Source organism: Phyllostomus hastatus, unplaced genomic scaffold, assembly GCF_019186645.2.
Source record: "Phyllostomus hastatus isolate PE091 unplaced genomic scaffold, TTU_PhHast_1.1 phas_contig_348, whole genome shotgun sequence".
Lineage (NCBI taxonomy): Eukaryota > Metazoa > Chordata > Mammalia > Chiroptera > Phyllostomidae > Phyllostomus > Phyllostomus hastatus.
Window position 1 is genome coordinate 10,688,442 of NW_025333860.1, and position 18,471 is coordinate 10,706,912.

An 18,471-nucleotide genomic window follows, 5' to 3' on the forward strand; every position below is an offset into this window, starting at 1 on the left:
TCCCTTTCCCTGGGTCCGGAATCCAGGCACAGTTTAGCTGACTTCCGCATCCTGATCAGTCACAAGGTTGTCATCACGGTGCTGGTCCCAGGGTCCCCCGTCTCATCTGAGAGTTCGACCTAAGAAGGATCTGCCTCCACACTCACTGGGTGGGTGTTGGCAGCATATAGTTCTGTGTGGGACTGATGTCCTCTGTTCCTTGCTGGCTGCTGGCCAGAGACTGTACTCAGTTCCTCGCCAGGTGTGTCTCTCCACTAAGTGGCTTGCCTCACCGAAGTGTGCAGGCCAAGAAAGCACTAGAGAGTAGGCTGGCAAGACAGAAGTCACAACTTTGGAAACCGAACCGTGGAAGTGACAACCCATCACCTTTGCCATATTCTATTGGTCAAAGGCAAGTCACTCTGCCTATCCCATACTCCGGAAGAGAAGACTCCAGGGGGTATGAGTACCAGGAGGAGGGATGACTGGGAGGCATTTCAGAAGCTGCCTACCACAGGTTCCATCTCAGGCTAGGTCCCACAGAGGGGAGCCTCGCATCTCCCTGCAGATGACTCCGGAGAGTGTTATGACTCAGAGCTGTTCCAACCCAGGGCAAAGGATAGAGCTCTACACTCCCATCCCTGTCAGTCACTGGTTAAGGGTCACCCCTGGGTGAAACAAATTTCCCACACATCCAGCTCTTTGGGCATGCACAGAAGGTGCGTCCCAGTGTGCTGAGGCAGCCCTCCAGAAGGGTGGTGAGGACTGGCTACCAGATGTGAATTCAGGGAACAGTGAAAGTGTTACAGTGGCCCTGCGGGCATCTGAGCCGCCAGTCCTCATGCCCCACGGTGGGCAAGAGAACGCAAAAGGGCACTGTCCCTGCGGCCTCAAGAGCAAACAGCGATTGTGCATCTGTTCTTCTGTGTGGTCATTCTAGTCAGAAATCTATGATTCCAGGTAACGAGAACCCACTTTTTTGGCTCTTGAAAGGCTGCTGGGTAACTGCTCACAGAACCTAAGATGGGCTCTTGGCTCCGGAGGCCTAATTGTGGGAACTGGGAGCGGAAGTGCGGGAGACGAAGGGGTCCCTCTTGCCTTCTCAGTCGCTCTCTGAGGCCAAGAGTCTTCCTTTTCCTTTTTGAATCTCTACTCACTTTTCTCTCTGAGAACAGATTTTCACCACCCACTGATCCACATCCACATAACTGATCACTCCTGCTCCCGAATTCATCTTTCAGGCTCCTCAATGATCTTCCAGAGGAGCTCTCTACAAATAGCTGGCTCGTTTTTCCAAATTCTTGTAGCTTTTTAGAAGGAAATGTTTCCAATATTCATCTTAGTTATCTGTAAGTGGTGAAACTATGAATAGTTTCGTTTTCTTTTTCATATTAGTTTGTGGTTTTCCCAAGTTTTCTACTATGAAAATAGATGACATTTACAATCAGCAAGGACAAGAAACAGCTGGAGATAGATATATAGATGATATAGATATAGATATATAATAGATAGATAAAATTTGCTCTGAGAAATCTAAAGGACCTGAAAAGCCATACACCATTCCTCCAGGATGAAGCTGGGAAGGAGGGGAGAGGCGAGAGAGTGCCTGTTTGGTGGGGCAGGAGAGGAAGAAAGGAGACCCATCCAAGGGTGACTGCTGGACAACTCTGGCGGAAGTAAAAAGTTGTGTGGCACCCTCCTGTGGACTTGGTGTGTTCTTAGGAGTATGACACTGTTGGGGACAGCCCTGCCTGGTATCAGAAGCTGTAACCCCCACCAAGGCTAAGGCTGAGGGAGTGGCCTTGGACCGTAAGCCAGCAAGGAGACAAAAGCTTATCTCCCTGGCAGGAGAGCTGCTTCATTCATAACTGATCCCCAATACTTGGTTGTTTAGCCAAAGATGGGTAAGATTCCCGAAGGGGGGGAATGATCTAAGACAGACACGATCACATGGGAGGCCCCCAAGAAAGGACTTTGGGGGCTATAGCAAAAGGGGGTGATAGACCCTCGCCCCTCAGCTTTGACATAGCCTGAGTCCTCATTGTCTGGGAGAAAATCTCCTTATCTCTTGGCTGCCTTACTTTCCTTGCTCTACCTAAGCCTGAAACAATGACAGGGTAGTGCAGCTCTGTGCTGAAAAGGGCAGGTTCCCCAGGTGATCAGGCCTAAGAAAGAATATGTAAAATCCTGTGAAACCTGCTTTGTTTAGAATGCTCTCAGTAGAATGATGAGGGTCCAGGGAAGAAGTAAGTTTGTTCCTTAAAGTTTTTTACAGCTCTTTGACCCTGACTCAAAATAGGCTCTCAGACTTCCTTGTTACCGATTGTTTGATCCTTACTTCCTAGCAATGAGTAATGAGCTTTACCTGAATTCTTATGCAAATGAAACCAATAAAAAGCCTCTCCAGAGGGGGAAGGGGGCGCTCTCCCCACCAGAGAGTGGCCATTTTGTTCCTACTTCCCCACAGGACTTGGTTGTCCCTGTGTATGTTTTTCTTGCATGTTGACAAGCCATCTGCAGCATTCCACGGTCACTGCCAGCCGGTGATCTCGACATGACATGGGATGAGCTAGTTCTCATAATGATCTACAGGTATCACAGCTATGAATAAGGAGTAGCAAGAAAATAAGACAAAACTGCAATCTGAGGGATGCTGTGATAGGTAACATGAGAGTTCAGAAAAGTAAGCATGGAGGAACCATCAGAGTCCTTCTGCTATGTGATCAGGTCCTCCTGGGAGCACAGCCCTTGTGTAAGTATTTCCAAAACCACTGTAGTGACACTATAGATCTCTAATGTTATGTATATCTCCCACAAATGGCACTTTTGACGTCACTGCTAATCCCGGTAGGTCATCTCTAGTCCTAGCCCGTGCCAATGGGCTGTGATGGGCATCATCCTAACTTATGTTATATCAGGTTTCAAACAAGCATCATAATAAGGGAGATAAAATTTTTCCATCTTATAGTATGACTACAAATAATCCTATCTAGGTATGTTGACACCTGGCCTAATGTGTTTTTTAATATTGATAAATAAAAAGTTGGTGCTTTTTCTCAAAATATTACACACTCTTGGCTCCAGAAATTCTCCCTGTGACTAACTTATACTCTCTCCTGTGCTGACTCAGTCCATTTCTTCTTGTTCTATCCTTCCCTGCAGTGGACAGTACAGCTGCTTCCCATCGTCCCCAGGAATAATTCATTATGAGAGCCTACGATGACATTGCCTACTCATTCTTTAAGTACCAAGTAATCCACGTTTATTTTACCTTTCCATGTACATTTCATTTTCCCATTCCAATTAAATTTATGGTTTCCTTTTGAATCTACTCCAAGCTTTCTTGCTCTCTTAAACCATGGAACCAAATCCAATCATGTGAACTTCTGGGTATAATTTCTAAGCATTAAACACTCCCAATTATAAATGAGGGAAACACAGAAATTTAAAAAAAAAAAACACTTGATGTGCTGGAATATATATGGCTATACTGATACATGCAGTAAGAATTGTCATTTTTGGCTCTGGACAAATCAAAAGAAGAGGTTATGCTTTTTGTGAGTCATTGATACCTGGTAAAATGGCTCCACCTAGTGTCCCGAACTAGTAATAACATCTGCAAAAGAAGGGTAGGAAGAAACTATAAATCAATTACAGTGCAAAATGACAACTACAGAAACTAGCAGCCAAAGCAATTTAATAACAATAGGTCAAATGGACTCAGGGGACCATAATTCTTAGTCTATTGACTGGACCACTGGAGCAGCTTAACAAATAACATGGCCTTTTTCCAGAGAGAAATGCGCTGTTCTGAAAGTGCTAGGTCACACTGGAGGTTTACAAAAAGAGAAGCAAGCAGGCATCTACTGCATGCCTGGCACTGCTCTAAGCATTTCTCATGCATTTCTTTTCACTCAACCATGACATCCACCTTATGAAGCAAGGATTATTTTACAGATGAGAAACTGAAACCCAGAGAGGCTACCATCTTACCCTTAGGTTGCACAACTGAGCCAGGCCTCACTCTAAAAACCACATTCTTCCCCTTGCATTGACCCAAAAGAGGATGTACTGAGAGGCTTCTCAACCCTCTCTCTTATCTATCACTCTCCTCAGAGAGGACCAGAGAAACACTGCGGCTTCAATGCCACCACCAGGGGGTCCTTGCTGTGAAACACAATTCTGCTGAATGACACCAAAAGGGAAATTTGAAAGTCATGGAACAGGATAAATGTTGCACTAGAATAAGGATCACGTAGCAAAAGAATTACCTGTAGCCCAGTTCGAACATTATTTTTTTGGCTTGCCATTCATTTTTATCTGCCAATAAATCAGAAGTTTCTAGCCCTGGCTCCGTTGGTTAGAACATCATCTCATCATGCCAGGGTTGCAGGTTTGATCCCAGGTCAGGGTATATCCAAGAAGCAACCAAAGAATGCATGAATACATGGAACAATAAACTGATGTTTCTCTCTCCAAAAAAATAAATAAATAAATAAAAAGCTCCTAGCTATACTGTTGATATGTCACAGCAATGCTAAATAAATATTGATCAATTGATTGGAATTCAATTTAAAGAACAAGCAAAAGCTGCCAGGGCCCAGGGCCCTCCCAAACACGGGCTGACTACAGTCACTGACTGATGGAGTTTCTCCCCAGGTTAGTCAAGCAGCATGTGCACACTACAGGCACAAAGAGGAGGAATCAAAAGTGCATGTTTTTCTGAAAGTTTGGTCTTGTGCAAAGAAGTAGAGAAATTTTAGGACATTATATCTTCATTCATGTCATTATTTTTAATTCAGCCATTAAGCCTATTAAAGTAAATGAATCAATGAGGTAATTGGACAGAAAAAGTGAATAAAACAGCAATGATAATGTCACAAAAAAAAAGAAAAAAACAATGAAGTGTTCCTGATATAGAGAGCATAAAAAGACATAAAAATAGAATTACAAAGAATGGGAATTCACTGAACTTGGTGAATTCTTTAACTCCTATGGATTTGTTTTGTTTCCCAAAGAAAATACCACTTGAATAATGACTACATCCAGGAAATTTTCCTTCAGAATTCTATTGGAAGTTCTAACTAGGAAGATTAAAAAATAAAAAATATTAAAGGACATTTTATATTTTTTCTAACAGACACAGAGAATTTTGATGATTTGTAGGCAACTATAAGATATTCTCAAAGACAGTAAAGCTTTAACCTGTTATATATTCCAACCTAAGTTTAAACAAATAAATTAACATTCTGTAAGGAAGTTAATCAATTGAGTATCTGAAGGTTTCCCAATAAGTCAATAAAGTCTTCACATAGAATTCAGGCCATTGAGTGTTGCAGGTTCAATTCCCAGTCAGGGTACCTGCCTGGGTTGCAGGCCATGACCCCCAGCAACCGCACATTGATGTTTCTCTCTCTCTATCTCCCTCCCTTCCCTCTCTAAAAATAAATAAACAAATAAAACCTTTTTTTTAAATGCCACTACATTTAAAAAAAAAAAGAATTCAGGCCATTGGACTTCCAGTAAAGATGGCAGCACAGGTACACATAGCTCTCCTCCTCACACACCCACATCAAAATTACAACTAAAATATAGAACGACCGACACTCAGAGCTGTCAGAGAGCAACCTAAATGGAAGTCAGACAACTATAAAATTGAAGAAACCACAGCCATCCAGACTGGTAGGATGGGGCAGAGACATGGAACAGGCTGGTCCCATACCCACATGTGGTGGATAAAAATCCAGGAGGGACATTTCAGGAGCAAGGAGTTCCAGCCCCACACCAGGACTCTGAGCCCAGGGGTCCAGTTCCAGGAAGATAAGTCCCCACAACTGCTGGCTGCAAAAAAAATAAAAATAAAAAAGCAGAGATTGAGTTGGTAGAAGAAACTTCTAGGGTCCCAAGAAGTTTCTCTTAAAGAACCCACACACAGACTTACTCAGACTGACTCCCTCCAAGCTCTAGCACTGGGGTAGCAGCTTAAAAGGTACCAGTGGAATACAGGGAGGAACAGAAGTGTTGAGCATCAAGGTGACAGCTAGAAGACAGAAAGGTGAGAAAAGGCCATTGTCCTTTTTCCGAGCCCTCCCCACAAAGCTACAGAACTGGCAGGAAGGTGCCATATCTGAGACTCCATCAACCTGGCTAACACTATTTGCCCTGCCCTGGAGATCTCCAGATGCTCTCTCCCAACCACCTTATGGGTCCCCACCCAAGCTACTTTTCCATTTGAATGGCTGGTCTCAGGTCCTGCTTCAAAACTTCCTAAATCCTCTCAAACTAGCAACAGCTGGCCTCAGTGAGCTACCAGCCCCCGTACCTCATGCTAAGTGTCCACAGGCCCAGCACTAGCAGCAGCCAGCCTAGATTCACAGCTTGGCTTCACCTGGGAATATCTAAGCCCAGCACAAGTAGCAGCCATCTCAGATTGGCTCGGGAAGTTGATCCCAGACAAAACACAGGTGGGAGTCCACCTTGGCCTGCACCATCCAGGAAACCCCAAAGCCTGCACACCCAGTGAAAGCTACAGACGACATTAGAGCACCACCACCCTGCCCCTGCACAGGTAATCCTCCACTGAGGACAGAGATTGGTGGTGGATGGTCACAGCCAGCCCTTGCAGCTGACTGGCCTGGGTAAATCCCTCCCATTGACCAGCCAACAGCCATCAAAGCTCAACTACAAAAGAAGAGTGTACTCAGGCCACATGAAGGGTGCACCTTGAGTACTCAGCTTGGCTGATAGGGGAGACTGTGCCACTGGACCCTACAGGACACTTACTATATTAAGCCACACTACCAAGACACAGAGTCAAAGCAGCTCTACCTAATACATAGAAACAAACACAGGGAGACTGCCAAAACGAGGAGACAAAGAAACATGGCCCAGATGAAAGAACAGATCAAAACTCCAGAGAAAGAACTAAATAAAATGGAGATAAACAATCTATCAGATGCAAAGTTCAAAACACTGGTTATATGAGGGAGGAGGGGAGGGCTAGGTGGATGTGTTGGGATGGGAGTAAAAGATGGAAAACTGTACTGCAACAACAACTTAAATAAAATTTTAAAAATTAAAAAAAAAACACTGGTTATAAGGATGCTCAAGGAACTTAGTGAGGACCTCGACAGCATAAAAAAAGATCCAATCAGTAATGAAGTATTCACTAACTGAAATAAAGAACAATTTACAGGGAAACAATAGTAAAGTGGATAAAGTCAAAAATCAGATCAGTTATTTGAAACATAATGAAGGAAAAAAACAACCAATCAGAGCAACAAGAAGAAAAAAATCCAAAAACAAAAACAAAATGAAAATTAGGTTAGTATAAGCACCCTCTGGGACAACTTCAAGCATTCCAACATTCACATCATAGGGGTGCCAGAAAGAGAAGAGAAAGAGCAAGAAATTGGAAATCTACTTGAAAAAATAATGAAAGGAAACTTCCCTAATTTAGCGAAGGAAATGACATGCAAGTTCAGGAAGCACAGAGAGTCCCAAACAAGATGGATGGAAAGAGGCCCACTCCAAGATACATCATAATTAAAATGCTAAAGTTTAGAGATAAAGAGAGAATCTTAAAAGTAGCAAGAGAAAAGTAGTTATTTACCTGCAGGGGAGTTCCCATAAGACTGTCACCTGATTTCTTAAGAGAAAGGGATTGGAAAGAGATAGTCAAAGTCATGAAAAGCGTGGACCTACAGCCAAGATTGCTCTACCCAGCAAAGATATCATTTAGAATCGAAAGGCAGGTAAAGAGCTTTCCAGAGAAGAAAAAAATTAAGGAGTTCATTATCACTACACCATTATTGTATGAAATGTTACAGGGGCTTATTTAAGAAAAAGATCAAAACTAAGAACAATAAAATGACAATAAATACACAACTATCAACAATTGAATCTAGAGCACAAACTAAGCAGACAAGAACAGAGACAGAATCATAAATATGGGGAGTGTTTTGATGGTTGACAGATGGGACCGGGTTGTGGGGGAGTGGATGAAGAGGTGAGGGGATTAGGAAGTACAAATAGGTCATTACAGAGTAGCCATGGGGATGTAAAGTATAGTACAGGAAATGAAGTAGCCAAAGAACCTATGCATGACCGTGGACATGAACAGTGGTGGGGGACTGCCTGAGGGAGTGGGGGGTGCTGGGTGGAGGGCAGCAAAGGGGTAAAATTTGGGACTATAATAGCATTAATCAATAAGATACAATTTTTAAAATAGAATCCAGGCCATTTAGTTTCTAGGGTTGTCCTGTAATCTCTAAACAGCAAAAACTCACTATGACCGTGTGGGCCTTACTCCGTGTATCACTGGGGGGGAGGGGATTGGCAGGGTCGAGGACCTGGAGTCCTGCCTTTCAAGTGCAAAATGAACTCAGTACTCCATCAGTAGAACAGAGGTTTCTGAGGTTCCAGAGACGTCAGCATTTGTGCTTACCCATTCGTTCTCTCTTAAGGGGTCTCTGTATAAGAACCCACATTTGTAAAATCCCTCCTTGTGCTGAGGGTGCACTCTATTACCTGAGAATATAGCCTGGCTAAAGAACCCTAATTAGGGTACAAATGATTGGTGGAAAGAGACAAAGGGAATACCATGTGCAAAGACATAGGGGTATAAAAAACAGGTTTGTTCAGGGCAAAGCAAATTATTGAAAAGGATCAGTACAAAGGATATATTCACAGGGAGAGACGACACTGAAAAGGCAGGGAAGGGGCAGGATGTGAAAAGTCTTGGCTGAATGCTCAGGAGGTGTATACTTTTGGACTAGACTTCAGATTAGTGCTTCTCAGATATCAGTAATGTGAAATGAAAGAAATTCTCTTTGAATATTGTGGCAGAGACTGCTAAGAATCCCCTTATATTAATTCTTCACACCTTCTTTTAGTTAATAGAATTCCTTGAATTTTGCCTACAGCCTACATTTCCCAGACTCCCTTGCAACTGGTTATGGTCATGTGACCACATTCTGGTCTGTGAGAAGTAAGTACTACTCTGGGTCATGTTCTCATGAGGAAGCTGCTCATCCCGCACTTCCCCTGTGCTCTTTCCCACAGGCTGGAAATCCAAAGAAGCTGTGACAAACCAGCTTCAACCCTGCAAAGGTAGGCAGTACTCCTGGCCCTCGCTGCTCATGTGTGGTCTGTGAAAGTGCAGAATCCCGGGCCCCCTGGACCTACTGAAGCTGATTCTGCATTTAAGTAGGATCTCCAACAGATTCATATTCACATTAAAATTTGAGAAGCATCAATCAAGAAGGTAGAGACAGAAACTGGGAGGAACCTGAGTCTCTCAATGACCCTACACTATGGGACCACCTAGTAGCTCAGATGTTTATGAGAGAGAAATAGACCTTCTACACGTGTTTAAACTTCCTTTATTTTTACCTCTGTTTGATCCAGTAAACACACACACTATTTTAAATGTACAAACATAAAACATGGTATAAATCCCCATCATTATAGTTTTATTTTTTAGTCCTCACCTGAGGATACCTTTTTTCTTATTTTTAGAGAGAGGGAGGGCGGGAGAGAGGAGGGATGGAGTGGGGAGGGAGGGAGGGAGAGAAGAAGGGAAGGAGAAAGGAAAACAGAGAAAGAGGGAGAAAGAAACATCAATTGGTTCCCTCAAATGGGAATCAAACGTACAACCTAGGTGTGTGCCCTGATGGCATGCGGGGGGGTGGTAAGGGCGCTGGGAGAAGCGGGGGGGGCGGGCAGTGAACCTACAACCTTTTGATGTATGGGACAATACCTCAAACTACTGAGCAACCCAGTTAGGGCATCCTTGTCACTTTTTAAAATATATATGTTTTCCTTTGACTTTGCTCAGTGCCACTACTACCAGTAAATCACATACACTCAGTGTTTTATTGAGCAGTTTAACTAATTATGTGTTGGTCCACAGCCATAAAATTAAAACAAATTTATAAATAAGATAAAAACATGACTATAAAACCAATAAAACCCAAATAAACAACATTTCCCAATAATGAGGTGGATGATGTTTTTCTGCTGAAACAAAATTGCTCCTCACAGCACGGCCACATGCCTCCATTTGAAGAGCAGCAGGTCCTCACGTGAAGTCATTTCATCATCACGTTGATGAGATGCCTTAGGGACTCAACCCTTGTTTGTATCAGCTGGCCTATGATTAAGTTGCTTTCATTATATGTCATTTTGCTTCAAGTCACAGACCCTATCGATGACATTAAGAACTTACTGTAGTGTCAACAATTGATACCACCAAATGCTATGATACCATTTTACTTCACTTTACCTAAATATTCATATGTATCGTTACCTCTATTCTTTCCTCATTCACCCAGGACAATTCAAGCAGCACTACTTAACACCAGTAATTTTATAAATACAATTGCAAACACAGCTTATAACATAAGATGTTCACCTAAACCTAGAGAAATAAAAACAACAACAACAAAAAAAACACAAACAACACCAAAAAAACCTCACCCTGGCTGGTGTGGCTCAGTGACCTGAAAGGTTGTCGGTTCAATTCCCAGTAAGACCACATGCCTGGGCTGCGGGCTAGGTCCCTGGTTGGGGTGCTGCGGGAGGCAGTCAAATAAATGATGTTTATCTCACACCGATATTTCTCTCCCTCTATCTCCCCCCTTCCCTTTTTTCCAAAAATAAATAAATAAGATCTTTTATATTAAACATTTATTGTTTTTCATAAATAAAATCTTTTTAAAAAAACTGTATACAAATGTTCATAGCAGCTCCATTTGTAATAGCCAAAAACTGAAAACGACCCAACAATCCTTCAACAGGTAAAGGATAAATTGCAGCCTCATACAATGTAATACTCCTCAACAACAAAAAGAAACATATTGACACATACAACAGATTGAGGGGATCACAAATGCATTATGCTAAGTGAAAAAAGGCACTCTCAAAAGCTTATATATTGTATGATTCCATTTAGACCATGTTCTTGAAATAAAGCTATAGTGATGAAGCGCAGATCAGTAGTTGTCAGGGGGAGCTTAGGGGGAGGGGTCACTATAAAGAGGTAACAACACAGAGTTTCTTTGCACAAGGGCAAGTTTTGTGTCCTGGATGTGTCCTTATGTCTACAAATCTATACATGTGATAATGTTTTACTGGATTTTTTTCATAATTTTTACATGTAAAAACATCACAGTGCATGTAAAAACTGGTGAAATCTGTAACTGAGTTAATACCAAGTGTCAATTTCCTGGTGTGATAATGTACTGTGGTCACATAAGATGTTATCATTAGGGGAAGCTGAATAAAGGGTATTCAGGAACTCACTGTACTGTGTTTGATATTTCTCATAAGTCTAAAAATATTTCAAAATCAATTATTTTAAATCATCACTTAATAACAAAGAAGGCTAGACAGGACATCTCCAATTTAGCATGACCCAGACATGGATGGGTGTCCCAGAAATACTCAGAGAAAGAAGCATTTAGAAAAAGAGAGGAAAAAATCACCATCAAAGAGCAGAGACAGACTTTAGAAGGTCGGGCTCACCAAATAAAAAACATAACAAGAACTTAAAGGAAACGTACACAATGTTACCAAGGTTAAAGCAACAACTTGTTCACATAACTAATATTCACCAAGCTCCTAACATATCTCCAGCCAGCAATGTAGCAAAACTTGGGGTCAAAGCTGTATTTGTTTTGGAGCCCAGGTTTATGGGAAATATTTCATCTTTTATTATTTGGGGGACAGGACTCATTTTTCTCAGGGTGCAAAGTGTATTGTTTATGTTTTGGGGTTTTACTGGGATAAAAGAGGAGTACAGATGCACTGGGAGCAAAGCAGGTTTTGCTTCCATGCAGACACCGGTGATCTGCAGAAGCACCTGCACTTGAACCCCTGGCATCTCAGTGACTGGGGTGAGACTGCATTTTCCGCCCACCTGCTGAGACCCCACCGAGCCAAGGCTGAGTCTGGTGTTTCCCACAGAATGTCAGTCAGCATTTGAGGAATCACAAATAATGCAGTCAGCAACATACAGAACCTGGTGACTCTTTCAGGTAAAGTCCAGAACAAATTATTTAATGATTGAATTGTGAGCACTTAGAAAATAACAAAACTGCCAACATCCATTGGATTCTAGGACATGCTGCACAAAATGCTTCACATATGTCATCTCATCTCATCCTCACAGTGAAAGGTAGACATTGCTCTCACTCTGGAGAATGGAGCTGGGGCGTGAACCCAAGGAGTTTGACTCCAGAGTCTGCATTCTTAACCAGTATACTAGGCTCCCTTAGGCAAAAGGATGCAGTAATTGCTGGGATCCAGCTTGAATTTACTAAGAACAAGTCATACCTAATTTTATTACTTCTTTTAAAGGAACTTCTAAATGAGCAGAGATGAGAAACAGGATAGACCTGATTTCAGCCAAGAATTGACAAGGCTTTTATCATTGAGAGAATGACTGGTCTGAGTTGGAACCCTGAAGCTGGGCCTGAAGGAACGGGACAATCATTAAGCGGGGATGCTATAGCGGGAGCTGAAGGTTAGTGAAGCTGGAATGCATGGATTTTTCCGTAAGGTTTCTATGTGTCTTCTGTGGTTTTTCCTGTTCATGAACCTAACCAATGAAATCCTCCATCGCACCCAGCTCCCAGTTTGTAACACCCTTAACTAATCCTGCGCTCTTACAGTTGGCCGAGAGCGCCTGGCGAGGATGTTGCAGCAGGGGGCAGCAGAGAGCAGCAGGCCTCTCCAGAAGCAGAAGTTGTCTGGGGGACCAGCTGGAACCTCAGCCCTCAAGGGCACCAGGGCCCAGGTGTGCAAATCTCAGGTTGTGCAAACACGGGACGGGCTTCACAAACTGCCCTTTCTTAGCCTCACTTGCCCCAACTGACACCATAGCTACAAATCATCCTGCCTGGGCGAATGGCAGGAGGGAGGAGGAGGCAGGGAAAAGAAATTTCTTTTTTGACTTTCAATTACTTCTTTATTTATGTTGTAATTAGGCTTAACAATTAAACATTTCCAAAGACTAAACAATAGCTATTTTAAAATACAAACTCTGAAATAAACACTAAAATATCAGAAGTGTAAGTCTTCAAACTCAAATTCTTTTTTATTTTCATTTTAATTGTTGTTCAAGTACAGTTTTCTGTATTTTACTCCCATCCCAGCCCACCGTCCCTCCCCAGCCCTCCCCTCCTCCCTCCCACACACTCACAGATTCGGGAAGGCCAGGGGCCTCACCTGCTTTAACAAAACTCGTTCTTCAGGTCCTGAAAAGCTGCACCCTTTGCAGCTTTGCTTCATGTTTATGACCAAAAGGGTATTATAGGCAGATTCACACTGATAAACATATCCTGACAGGTTTGCTGAATAAGGGCTCCTCTCATGTCTCAGACCTGAAAGCTCAGAGAGAAACAAGGAGAATAAGTGAACTGAAGGTGCAGCTTCCCTTCTATCCTCTCCAACTGTTGCTTTAAGGGCTACTGGAAGATTGTTGAAAGTAGATTCCTCAGCCCTGACCCCTCCCCAAAGGGTTACAACTTTGAGAATCCTGAGTAGAAATTCATTAATTGCCGACACCTGAGTAGTGGAAGATGCTGTGCATGGAAGGGAATTGTTACATTGTGGACAATATAAGGCCCAGGATAAGGGCTTTGACCTACTGGGGCCTGGATTTGAATCCAATTGATGCTACTTTCACAAGAAAACTTCTTATGGCCAGGAAATAAGGTCTCCCTTCAAACTCTACCATACGGGTTCAGATTTCATTTTGCCAAGACCACAGACTGTTTGTCCTTTAAGAGGTAGCTGGGAAACTTTATTTCTCCTGGGGTTTAAAAATAGCTGGGGCATAGCCTGCATATAACCTAGCTAACTGCAGTTTTCTTTTTCTTTCTCTTTCTTTTTTTTTTTAATAAACATCACACAAACCCTTCCCCCTCCCCTCCCCAGCAGGCATGACTGCAGAAGCTCTCCAGCCTCCGAGACCTGACCAGCAGCCCTCGCAGTGGAAAAGCACTTGACCATCCCCTCACATTCTCCTCCCTTTCCCCCACAGAAAACACCCTCACTCCAGCCCAGGACAGTCCCCTCCAACTAAAAGGCAGTCCTCTGGGGAAAGTTGACAGCTCCACATCTAAAACTACTACCTCTGGCGATTCAAAGGCTCTGGAAGCTAAAATTAGCCCCACAAGAGCAATTAACGCAGTTCAGGAGATTCATGGAAATTTGGCTGTTTTTAATTTGTCTGAAGTAATCCAATCTTATATAGGAATAATTCCATAAAATAAAATCCATGATCTCCAACATTCTCAATTTTGTGATATTAATCAAAACTCTGTATCAATCCAGATCTTGACTAGAAGAAATAAGTATATAGGCCAAATTAAAAAAAGACTTTCTGCTTTAATCTTTCCACAGATTTAACTTTAGACAATGCCCAAATATTTCTGAATCTTTCTAACCCAATTTCTTAGAGAGACTAGGCTACTAAGAAGTCCCTTTCAACCCCCTGACTTGTGTGGCTCAGTGGACTGAACACCAGCCTGCAAACCATAGGGTCACTAGTTCGATTCCCAGTCATGGCACATGCCTGGGTTGCCAGACCAGGTCCCCAGTTGGGGGCACACAAGAGGCAACCACAGATTGATGTTTCTCTCCCCCTTTTTCTCCCTCCCTTTCTCTAAAAATAAATAAATAAATAGAATCTTTTTTAAAGAAAAGAAAGAAAAAGAAGTCCTTCTACACCAATCTGACCAAGAGTCCAAAAGGATTCTTTTGACAGTTTTTCCCAACAACCTTGCCTCATCATGGACTCCAAAGGGAAGTTGCCCCAGATTTTTCCCAATCATGTCTTTAAAACAAAGGTGGTCATGGTCCTCTGGGCTCCCAACAACAGACAAAGCCCAAAGTTGCCCCAACATTTAGAGTATGAGGGCCCCCAGGGCTGCCACCTGTGGGGGCTCGTGACTCTCCCCCAGTGCAAGTCTCCTCAGAGCTTCTGATGCAGAAAGCATTTGGGTAAAATTTTCTAACAAGTTCCTATGAGGCCTGTGAGCATATGAGAGCTTTGGAGGCTTGAGATGCTCCCCCACCCCAACAACAACAACAAAAAAAACATTTAAGGCCCTGAAAATCCTTGTCACTAAGAATCTTCTCTGGTATAAGTCTTACCAAGCGAATTTCCCACTCATCCAGTGTCTGTGTCCAGTTGGTTCCCAAATGAATCATTCATAATGGCCCATCTGGGGAGCATAACCTGACGACACTCTCATTGACTGACCATTGGGTCCCCTCACATTTCTTTTGGTTACCACCCGCTTCCTGTAGGCCAAACCTTGGCTACAGGTAATAGGAACCGAGATATCCTCAGCATCCAGCAAACTCCTTGATGAACGTTCCCTTCCCTTCCTCAGATGGACTGAGCCGGAAGCCCACACATCTTCTCGTTAAGGGTCTGGCCTGCTACACCTCACCTCAGCTCAGATTAATTAGGTCTGCCAAACCGATGGTATCAATAAATCAGAGAGTATAGAATCACAAAAAAACTTTAGACCCAAAAGGAATTGGTTGAATTGTTTCCTGACTATAACGGTATTTTGGAATCCACCTTCCAATGCTTTAGAAACCCAGGAATGTGTCAGAATGAGGAAGTAAATGCAAGTGTTCTGATCACCAACCCGGGCACCACATCACCTGCATCACCTGCTCACAGATTCCAGTGCTGGCAAACGATTTCTCTAGGTCCACAGTTTCTGGCCTTTCCCTCATCCGGATTTTTGGCAGAGTAATTGTGAAAAAGAAAATGTAAGTTATCATGTTACTCCCAGTTAACAAAAGTGGAATCACTTCTAAGCTACTTGAGGGTATTTCATTTACTCATTCATTCACTAATTCAACACCATGTACATGCCAGGCTCTCTCTCAGGCTTACAGGAGATTCCAGCGGGAGCCGGCCTCTGTCTCCAACATCACAGCTGTTGGAGGAATCTGGACAGATAAATGGGCAATAGTAATATATCAAGACAAGCTGGTGATGAGGGAAGCCCAGAGAGCACAGTACCAGGTCCTTATTCAGACCAGTGGGTCAGGAGTAGAGAGGAGTCAGCTGGGGAAAGAAATACTCTGGAAACGAGGAGGAGCATGTGAAGGAGAACCAAAGAAAAGGACCTGGTTCAGTGGGACCAGAATGTCCCCCAAGGGGCTGGAAAAGCCCAGATGAGAGGCCAGAGAAACAGACAAAGGTGGGATTGTACTGTGAGAAGGAAACAGAACTTAACCCTAAAGACAACCGAAGCTATCAAAATGTGTGTGGTGGTGGGCGGGGCGGTAATCCTCACTGAAGGACATTTTATTTCATTGCTTTTTTAGAGAGAGAGAGAAAGGAGAGAGAGAGACCAATTCAAGAGAGAAGCAACTGGTTGCCTCCCTACACACCCAGACCCGGGACTGCAGGCTCCTGGAACCTGGGCTGACCCCACAACCTAAGTATGTGCCCTGCCCGGAAATCGAACCCACAACCTTTCCGCTACGGGACAGTGCTCCAACCCACTGAGCCACACCAGCCAGGGCTGACGCTGTCAAAGGGTTTTAAACCCTCATTCGTTCCAGGGTCCTGACAGACAAAACCAATAATTTCAGAGTGTGAAGAGCGCTATCAAAAAAGCAAAGCAGAGCACAGAGAAAAGGTGGGGCGGGGGGCGGGGGGAGTGTTTACCGGCACGGGGCACTGACACTGTCCGCGGTGTTTTCTCTTTAGAACTCTGGCCACCGTTAGAAAACCGACTGGAGGACAATCAGTCAGGAGTCTGTTGCTCAATTCAGAGAGAAAATTCTGGACTGAAAAGATTATTTCCCAACAAAAGAAAGCAAATTTTTAAACAAAAGAGAAGATTATTTCCCAATGGATGACTTCCCCAGATGTAAACCACACGAACACGAAGTGAGAAAAGCACGGCCCAGGCCCATCCTCCATCACAGTCTAATCGTCACGAACAGTAGAAGCTAGGGAAAAACACTGCGAGTGAATCTCATGTGTATTTTTAACAAAGGGGTTGGTACTTTTCATTTAAAATCAACTTTCCTGTTCCTATCTACCTTACTAAAAATGATATTTTAGATTGAGTTGAGGGTGACTCTTTATCCATAACTTCTTTATAAGACTGACAACAAATTTAGGGTTAAGCAAAGATTTTATTCTAACAAGCAAATTTTTTTCACTATATACCATTTATAACCTGTTAGAAAATATAACTGGAAAAGGTCCATAAAGGATATGTTTTATAATATATATGAAATGAAATGAATCAAGTTGTATCAAAATGTAACAAAAAATTGACTATGGGGGCAGGGCAGGGGAGAGCAACAGAACAGGGAAGAAGGTGGGACCACTGCAACTGAACAACAATAATTTTAAAAAGAAAAAGAAAACATAAAAAGAACACTTGAATAAATGGATAAATTATATTTCTATAAGTCTACTAGAGAAAAATGGATTTTGTTTTGTTTTTCTCTCTCTAGTCCTTTTATTTTTTTTAACTTCTTTTATTGTTGTTCAAGTACAGTTGTCTCCATTGTCCCCCTGCCATGCTCCCTCCTCCCACCCCAGCCATCCCCGCTTCCCACCCTTGATCCTACTCCCGCCCTTGGTTTTGCCCATGTGTCCTTCATACATGTTCCTGAAAACCCTTCCCCCTTTGTCTCTTCCGTTATCCCCTCCCACCTCCCCTCTGGTTATTGTCAGCTTGTTCTTAATTTCAATTTCTCTGGATATATTTCCAACAAGCAAATTTTTGAGAATTGAAAGAATTTAAACTTCTTTTCTGGAAAATTCTCCCGCCTGCCTAGCAGTAGCTTTTTGACACAGAAACTGTCATTAACTTTTCTACATCTGGGCCACCTCACAGTGATACCCGTCCTACCACCTGCTTCAGTAAGTGCTGCCGAGAAGAAGAAAATTCTGTAAAGCGATGAGATCACAGGCACAAGGGAATGAACAGCATTAGCCAGCTTACTGATCTCTAAGATTTGAGGGCAATTAAATTACTTTTCTTGTTGACAAGAAGGTCAGACCTTTGCCATTTCTGGTCTTCAGCAGACCAGAAATGGCAAAATCTTTTTCATCCGGCATGCCAGCTCTGGTTGCTGCAGGGCCGCTGCAGGAAGCACTGTGCTGGGAAAGGGCTGAGGGTTTGGTGCAACAGCACAGGTGCTCTGGTAATGACCACCGTGAACTTGGAGGAGACTGCTGGCACAGAAGTTAAGAATCGGCCCTCCGGGAGGTAAGCCCTACCTTCAGCCTACCTAAAGCAGGTACACCTGCAGAATTAATTAGAATCATTTGTCAAGGGTGAATGACCAACAGGGCAGAAGAGGAATGATTCTGGTGGCGAGGAATTGTTTCCTGGAGCACTTTACCCAGTCTAGATGACTGATTTTATATTCTTAAGTGGATGGCAGTACTCAATCCCAGCTAGGGAGAGTCCTGCTGCTTTACAAATAAAC